This window comes from Myotis lucifugus, unplaced genomic scaffold (genome assembly GCF_000147115.1).
Source record: "Myotis lucifugus unplaced genomic scaffold, Myoluc2.0 scaffold_210, whole genome shotgun sequence".
Classification (NCBI taxonomy): Eukaryota; Metazoa; Chordata; class Mammalia; order Chiroptera; family Vespertilionidae; genus Myotis; species Myotis lucifugus.
In genome coordinates, this window is record NW_005871258.1 from 12,141 (window position 1) to 19,664 (window position 7,524).

At 50.5% G+C, this 7,524-nt stretch overlaps 1 pseudogene; it reads left to right on the forward strand.

Annotated features, from left to right (window-relative positions):
* The window catches only part of LOC102422401, an 8,062-nt pseudogene extending 5,216 nt beyond the window's left edge, over window positions 1-2,846 (forward strand).
* The last annotated feature ends 4,678 nt before the right edge of the window (window positions 2,847-7,524 follow it).

A 7,524-nucleotide genomic window follows, 5' to 3' on the forward strand; every position in this document is an offset into this window, starting at 1 on the left:
ATTGTTAACAAAGAAAGAGAATTTCTGGAGGATGAGGCCCAGAAATCAGGATTTTAAAAAGATTCCCAGGTGATTCTAATGTGCAGCCAAGGTGAACCACTGACATAGAGACTGGTTGGAAGTGCAGAGGTATGAAAGGGCTGGCTGGGCTCCCACAGGCAGCAGCTAGAGGTCCGGAGGGATATCTCAGCTGTGGGGGGTTCCCACTGAGAACTCTGGGGTCTAAACCCAAAGCCGGGTTCCCCAACCCAGAGCACCAGAACTAAGAAAGGTGCTCACATAACATCTGGCTGTGAAAAGCAGCAGGGTTTCTGTCTGCCAGTGAGAAATGGCTGAAAATGCAGGCACCCTCTTAACAGGCCAATGCACAAAACTTCATGTGTAGCCACTCTCGCCTGGGCTCCAGCAGAGGGAGGACAGAGTGGACTGGACTGTGTGAGCAGAAACCAGTTGTTGGGGGCTCTGGGTTGGAGCTCAGAGGGCAGCCACACTGGTTTCCTGTGCTGAGTCATTCCCTCATGCTTTGGAGGAAATCTTTCTCTGATGGACCCTTGCTATCCAGGCAGTTTTTGCCTGGTGGTGGTGGTGGTGGGGGGGCCGTGGGAGAGGGGAGGGAGGAAGGCAGTTGCCCCACCCTGTTGGAAGACCTCTCACCCACCCAGTAGTTGATAGCCTGAAGCTAATCAAGACTGAGTGTCAATGGGACTGTAGGCAGAGGCAGGTCTCTGGAGGCTTTGAGTCTTTGCCTGATCTACTTCTGGGCCCAGGGCTCGGAAAAGCAGACCCTGGTGCACATCTTGGTCCTTTCCATAGGCACCAAGCCCCAGCAGAGGGAGCCACAAACTGGGGATTGCCGATAGCTTCAAACAGTACTCAGGGCCAATCACAAACAGCATCTGGCATTGTCCTGCACTAGAGATTAGGAGTCGTAGCAGATCTACCTAATACACAGACCCAAAGCCAAACCGGCTGCCAAAATGGGGAGACAAAAGTCAAGCCCCAGATGAAAGAACAAGAGAATTCTCCAGAAGAAGAGCTAAATGGAGATAAGAAATTTATTAGGCGGGTGGACTGGGGCCCAGAACCTCGGAGCCAGCCCCTCCCGCCTTCCTGGCGCAGGATGCCAGGTGTGTCACGGAGCCCGGAGCGGTTGCGATGCCGCGGAGATGAGGGGAGGAGGAAGTGGTCATGGAGGCTCTGTGCACATACAACTACAACCGGGAGAACTCCCAGAGCTTCACGTTCGCTGCTGCCCAACAGGAGGACAGGCAGAGACCGGCGGAGCTGCTGGTTTCGGTCGTGGAGCAGAGCTTGCCCCGCTCCAGCCGGGTCACCTGGCTGCAGAGCATCCGCATCCTGTCCAGGGCCTGCAGCTGCCTGGACACCTTCACCAGCTGCCAGAGCCTGCAGGCCCTTGCGTGCTATGCCGGCGTCTCCGAGGGGGCGGCCCCTGGGCCCCTGAACATGGACGTGGTACTCGAATCCCGCAAGTGCCTGTGCAACCTGGTGCTCAGCAGCCCCCAGGCCCAGGCGCTGGCAGCAGAGGCCCGCCTGGTGGTGAGGCTCGCCCAGCACGTGGGGCTGCACAGGGAGAGCAGCTTCCCCCACGAGGTCCAGCTCTTTGACCTGCGCCTCCTGTCCTTGCTCAGAGGTGCACCAGCAGCTGTTCAGGAGCTGCAGGGGGCGCCCGTGCTCACTGATGCCCTGCAGCTGACGCTGGGAGTGATTTCCAACAGAGCCCCCCAGAGCGCCTTCCTCCCTAGCAGGCCGTGCGGGCCATGGCGATCCTCAAGGTGCTCTTCAACATCACTTTCCACTCCATCAGGAGGGAAGCGGACGAGGAAAACCTGCCTTTCCTGGCGCCTGGGGACTCTCCTGTGGCATTGTGTGATGGCAGCTGCTGTTGGGGACGCACGGAGGAGTTCCATGGCCACACAGCGAGCCTCCCGGGAACCTGCCTGTCAAGTGTCTGGGTGTCCTGCTGGCCCTAGAGCCACGCAAAGGCTCCCTGGAGTTCCTGGGTGTGAACGTGGACGAGATCGGCGCCCTCCTCAGCTTCCTGGAGAAGCGCCGGCACCAGACGCACAGGTTGAAGGAGAGCTGGTCCCCGTGCTGAGCGTGCTGACCGAGTGTGCCCGCCTGCACCGCCCCGCCCCGCCGGGCGGTTCCTGAAGGCCCCGGTGCTGCCCCGCTGAGGGACGTGAAGACCCGGCCGAGGTGGAGGAGCTGCTGCGGAACAAACTCGTTGGCCTCATGACGCACCTGGACACTGACGTGAAGAGGGTGGCGCGGAGTTGCTGTTCGTCTTGTGCTTGGAGAGCTGCCCGCTTCATCAAGTGCACGGGCTACGGGAATGCCGCCGGCCTCCTGGCTGCCCGGGACCTTGTGGCAGGGGGCTGGCCCGAGGGCCAGTACTCAGAGGACTCAGACTCGGTCACAGAGGAGTACAAGGAGGCCAAGGCCAGCATAAACCCGGAGACTGGGAGGGTGGAGATGAAGCCGCCCAACCCCATGGAGGGCATGACGGAGGAGCAGAAGGAGCAGGAGGCCATGAAGCTGGTGACCATGTTAGACAGGCTCTCCAGGCACTGAGTCATCCAGCCCATGGGGTCAGTCCCCGGGGCCAGCTCACCTCCCTGCAGGACGCTGTGTGCGAGAGCACGGAGGGTCAGCTCCCCTCGGACACAGACTCGGACCGACTGAGGGCGGCTACCCTGCTCCCATCAGAACTGTGCTGCTTCCAGCCATGTCCTGGGGCCCCTTTCTCTTCACTCCCTACGTTTTGTTCCCGACTCTCTCATCTTTGGGACTGTGAGGCCTTGTCCTGCTGCCACTGTGGCATCTGACTTCCTCAGGGGACGAGGTCTCTCGTGAACCAGGAGGGCGTGTGCGGCTGCTCCGGAGGGCGAGCCTGTGTTTGGGAAGGGAGCCCAGAGTCAGGCGGACGGGCAAGTGCTGCCTTTGAAAGGGGGAAAGAACCTGTTAGAACATCACGTACTAATGTCAGAAACACTCACAAAGGCTGTGTGCTGTCTCTGTCCCCATGAGTGCCTCTGGGCTGTCTGTCCATGGTGCCCGAGCTCCCACCGGTTCACAGTTGACTCTCCATTGTCCCCACTGGCGGGCTCATAAACACATGAGGAATCAAAAAAAAAAAAAAAGAAATTTATTAGACTTAGAGTTCAGAATAATGACAGCAAAGATGCTAAACAGCATGAGAAAAGATATAGTAACTATGAAGAATGACATAGCACAAATAAAAAACACAGTAGAAGGAATATACAGCACAATAGGGCAAGCTGAGGATCGGATCAGTGAATTAGAAGACAGGGTAGAAAAAAATCAATCAGAGAACCAAAAAGAAAAAACACACAATTAAACCACAGGACAGCTTAAGGGAGCTGTGAGACAACATGAAATGTAACAATATTTGCAAATATAGTGCCAGAAGGAGAAGAAAGTGAGCAAAGGATAGAGAACATGTTTAAAGAAATCATGGCAAAAACCTCCCTAACCTGGTGAAGGAAAAAGTCACACAAGTTCCGGAGGCACAGAGAGACCCCAGCAATAAGAACCCAAATAAGCCCACTCCCAGACACATCATAATTAAAATGCCGAAAATTAAAGACAAAGGCCGCAAGAGAAACACAATTTGTTACCTACAAAGGAGCTCCCATAAGGCTGTCAGTTGATTTCTCATCAAAAACTCTACAGGTCAAAAGGGAATGACATGAAGTACTCAAGGTAATGAAAACCAAGGATCTGAAAGCAAGACTACTCTATCCAGCATGGCTATCATCTTATCTAATAAAGAGGGAACATGCAAATTGACCATTACACCATAATGGTCAAGATGGCTGCTCCCACAGCAGAGGCAGGGATTCCGTAACACAAGGTGGCTGTGTCCACAGAGGAGGCTGAGTTCCCGTAATGAGCCTTAACAAGCAATTAGCAGAGACCTGAGGCTGCGTGGCGCTGGGCCAGGGCAGGGGACCTGAGGCTGCGCCCCCCACCTGGTGGGGCTTGACAGGGGACCTCAGACCATGCCCCCTCCCTGACGCCAGGCTGGGGGACCTCAGGCTGCATCCCCCACCAGCAGGGCTTGACAGGGAACCTCAGGCTGCATCCCCCACCCAGCAGGGCTTGATGAGGGACCTCAGGCCGTACTCCCTGCCCTGGCACCGGGCTGTGGGACCTGAGGCCATGCCCCCCACCCCAGCTCCAGGCCGGAGGACCTGAGGCTGTGCCCCTAGTGCCAGGCTGGGGGACCGGAAGCTGCGCCCCCCACCATGCGGGGCTTGATGGGAAACCTCAAGGCGTGCCCCCCACCCCGGCCCGGGCCAGGGGACCTGAGGCCGTGACCCCCGCCCCAGCACTGGGCCATGGGACATGAGGCCATGCCCCCCGCCTGGTGGGGCTTGACGGGGACCTCAGGCCATGCACCCCATCCTGGGCCAGGAGACCTGAGGTCACGTCCCTCACCCGGCAGGGCTGACAGGGGTGGGGCAGGCTGGGTCTGGGTCTCGCATGTTTTCGAGGCACACGTGGGAGGGCGGGGACTTGACTCTGGTTCCCGTGGTGCGCCCCAGACTCAGACAGGAGGAAGATTTTCATATACATTTTACTAATTTTCTTTCATCTCTGACACTGCTATTATAGAGAAAGGGCAAATAGCAATATTAAAATATTTCCTCTAATTAATTCCCCTTTAATGAGCACGAATTTCATGCACTGGGACACTAGTTACAAATAAATGGTCAAATAAAGAGCTTCCCAGACAAAAAAGGCTAAAGGAATTTATTACCACCAAACCAGCACTGCAAGAAATACTAAAGGAACTGCTGTAATGAGAAGAAGAAATATATATAGAAAGAAACATAGGCATAACAAATTAAAATGGCAATAAATAAGTACCTATCAATAATAAGCCTAAATGTAAATGGATTAAATGCTCCAATCAAAAGACATAGAGTAGCTGAATGAATATAAAAACATGAACCAAATATATGCTGACCCACCTCAGAACAAAAGATTCACACAGGATGAGAGTGAAGGGATGACAAATTTTTTTCTAGGCAAATGGAAATGAAAAAAAAAAAAGGCTGGGGTAGCAACACTCATATCTGACAAAATAGACTTCAAAATGAAGGCCATTATGAGAGACAACAAAGGTCACCACATAATACTAAAGGGATCGATCTAACAAGAGGATATAACCCTGGTAAACATTTATGTATCCAATATAGGAGCACCTAAATATATATATATAAAACTTCTAGAGGACTTTAAGAGAGAGAGTGACAAAAATATAGTCCTGTTAGGGGACTTTAACAACCTACTGACTTCACTGGAGATATCTTTCAAACAAAAAAATTAATCAGGAAACAGAGAACACACAGGATCAGATGGACTTAATCCTACCAGACCTGAGGCCCTGAACCTAACTGTCCCCTATACCTGGGCTCCTGAGCATTAAAGAGAAAAAACCAACATGATATAGAAAAATGTTAGTTACATGCAAACAAGTGGTTAGAATAAGATGGAACTTGGAGACATTGTAGAAAATAGGTCTACCTTTCATCTAGCGCCAATATTCCACCTTTGTGTGGAAATTACCGAAAAATCGGTACAGCGGTCTGGTAGGGTTAACATTTATAGAACATTTCACCTCAAAGCTGCAGAATATACATCCTTCTCAAGTGCACATGGGTCATTCACAAAGATAGTCCACATGTTAGGACACACAAAAAGTCTTTACAAGTTTAAGAAGGTTGAAATCAAATTAGGCATCTTCTTAGATCATGAAATTAGAAATCAGCTACAGTAAAAACACCCCAAAACATTCAAACACATGGAGGCTAAATAGCATGTTATTAAACACTGAATGGGTTAGCAATGAGATCAAGAAAGACACAAAAAACTTCCTGGAAACAAATGAAAATAAACACACAACAACCCCAAATCTCTGGGACACAGCAAAAGCAGCCCTGAGAGGGAAGTTCATAGCACTATAGACCTACCTCAAAAAATAAGAAAAATTAATAAACTATTTAACCCCTACAACTTAAATAATTAGAAAGAGAACAACAAGAAAACCCCAGAGTGAGTAGAAGGAAGGAAAGAACAAAGATTAGAGCAGAAATAAATGATATAGAGGCTTAAAAAAAATAATGATAGAAAAAAATCAATGAAACCACAAGCTGGTTCTTTGAAAAGATAAACCATTAGCCAGACTCATCAAGAAACAAAGAGAGGACCCAAATAAATAAAATTAGAAATGAAAGCAGTGAAGTAACAACTGACACCACAGAAATACAAAGGACTGTAAGAGAATACTGTGAGCAACTATAAGCCAACAAGCTGGACTATATGGATGAAATGGACAAATTCCTAAAAAAAAACCACACACCCAATCTTCCAAAATTGAATCAGGAAGAATAAAAAAACCTGAATAGGTCAGTAACAACTGAGGAAATAGAAGTAGTAATCAAAAATCTCACAGCAAACAAAAACCCTGGTCTGGACAGCTTCACAGGGGAGTTTTACCAAAACTTCAAAGAACAACTAGCACCTATACTCCTCAAACTATTCAAAAAAATCCAAGAGGAAGGAACACATCCAAGTTCTTTTGATGAGGCCAGCATCAACCTAATTCCAAAATCAGAGAAAGACACTACAAAGAAAGAGAATTACAGGCCAATAACCCTGATGAACATAGTTGCTAAAATCCTTAACAAAATATTAGCAAATCGGATCTAGCAATATATTAAAAAGATCATACACCATAACCAAGTGGGATTTATTCCAGGGATGCAAGGCTGGTACAATATTCACAAATCAATAAATGTGATACATCACATAAACAAACTGAAAGACAAAAATCACATGATCATATCAATAGACATAGAAAAAGCATTTGACAAAATTCAACACCCATCCTATATAATAAACCCTAATATGCAAATCAACCGAACAGCGGAATGACTGGTCGCTATGATGGGCACTGACCACCAAGGGGCAGATGCTCAATGCAGGAGCTGCCCCCTGGTGGTCAGTGCGCTCCCACAGAGAAAGTGTCACTCAGCCAGAAGCCAGGCTAATGGCTGGCGAGTGCAGTGGTGGTGGCGGGAGCCTCTCCCTCCTCTGCGGCAGTGCTAAGGACCCCTTGGGGGGATGTCCGACTGCTGGCAGAGGCGGGCCTAAGTTGGTAAGCGGACATCCCCCGAGGGGTCCCAGACTGCGAGAGGGCACAGGCCAGGCTGAGGGAACACCCCCCCTCCCCCAGTGCATGAATGTTGTGCACCGGGCCGCTAGTTTTTTTTTTTTAATTAATTCTTTATTGTTCAGATTATTACATTGGTTCCTCTTTTTTCCCACCATAACTCTCCTCCACCCAGTTCCCACCCCACCCTCCTCCCTCACTCCCCACCCACTGTCCTCATCCATAGGTGCACGATTTTTGTCCAGTCTCTTCCCGCACCCCCACACCCCTTTCCCCCAGGATAGTCGGACCATTCCCTTTCA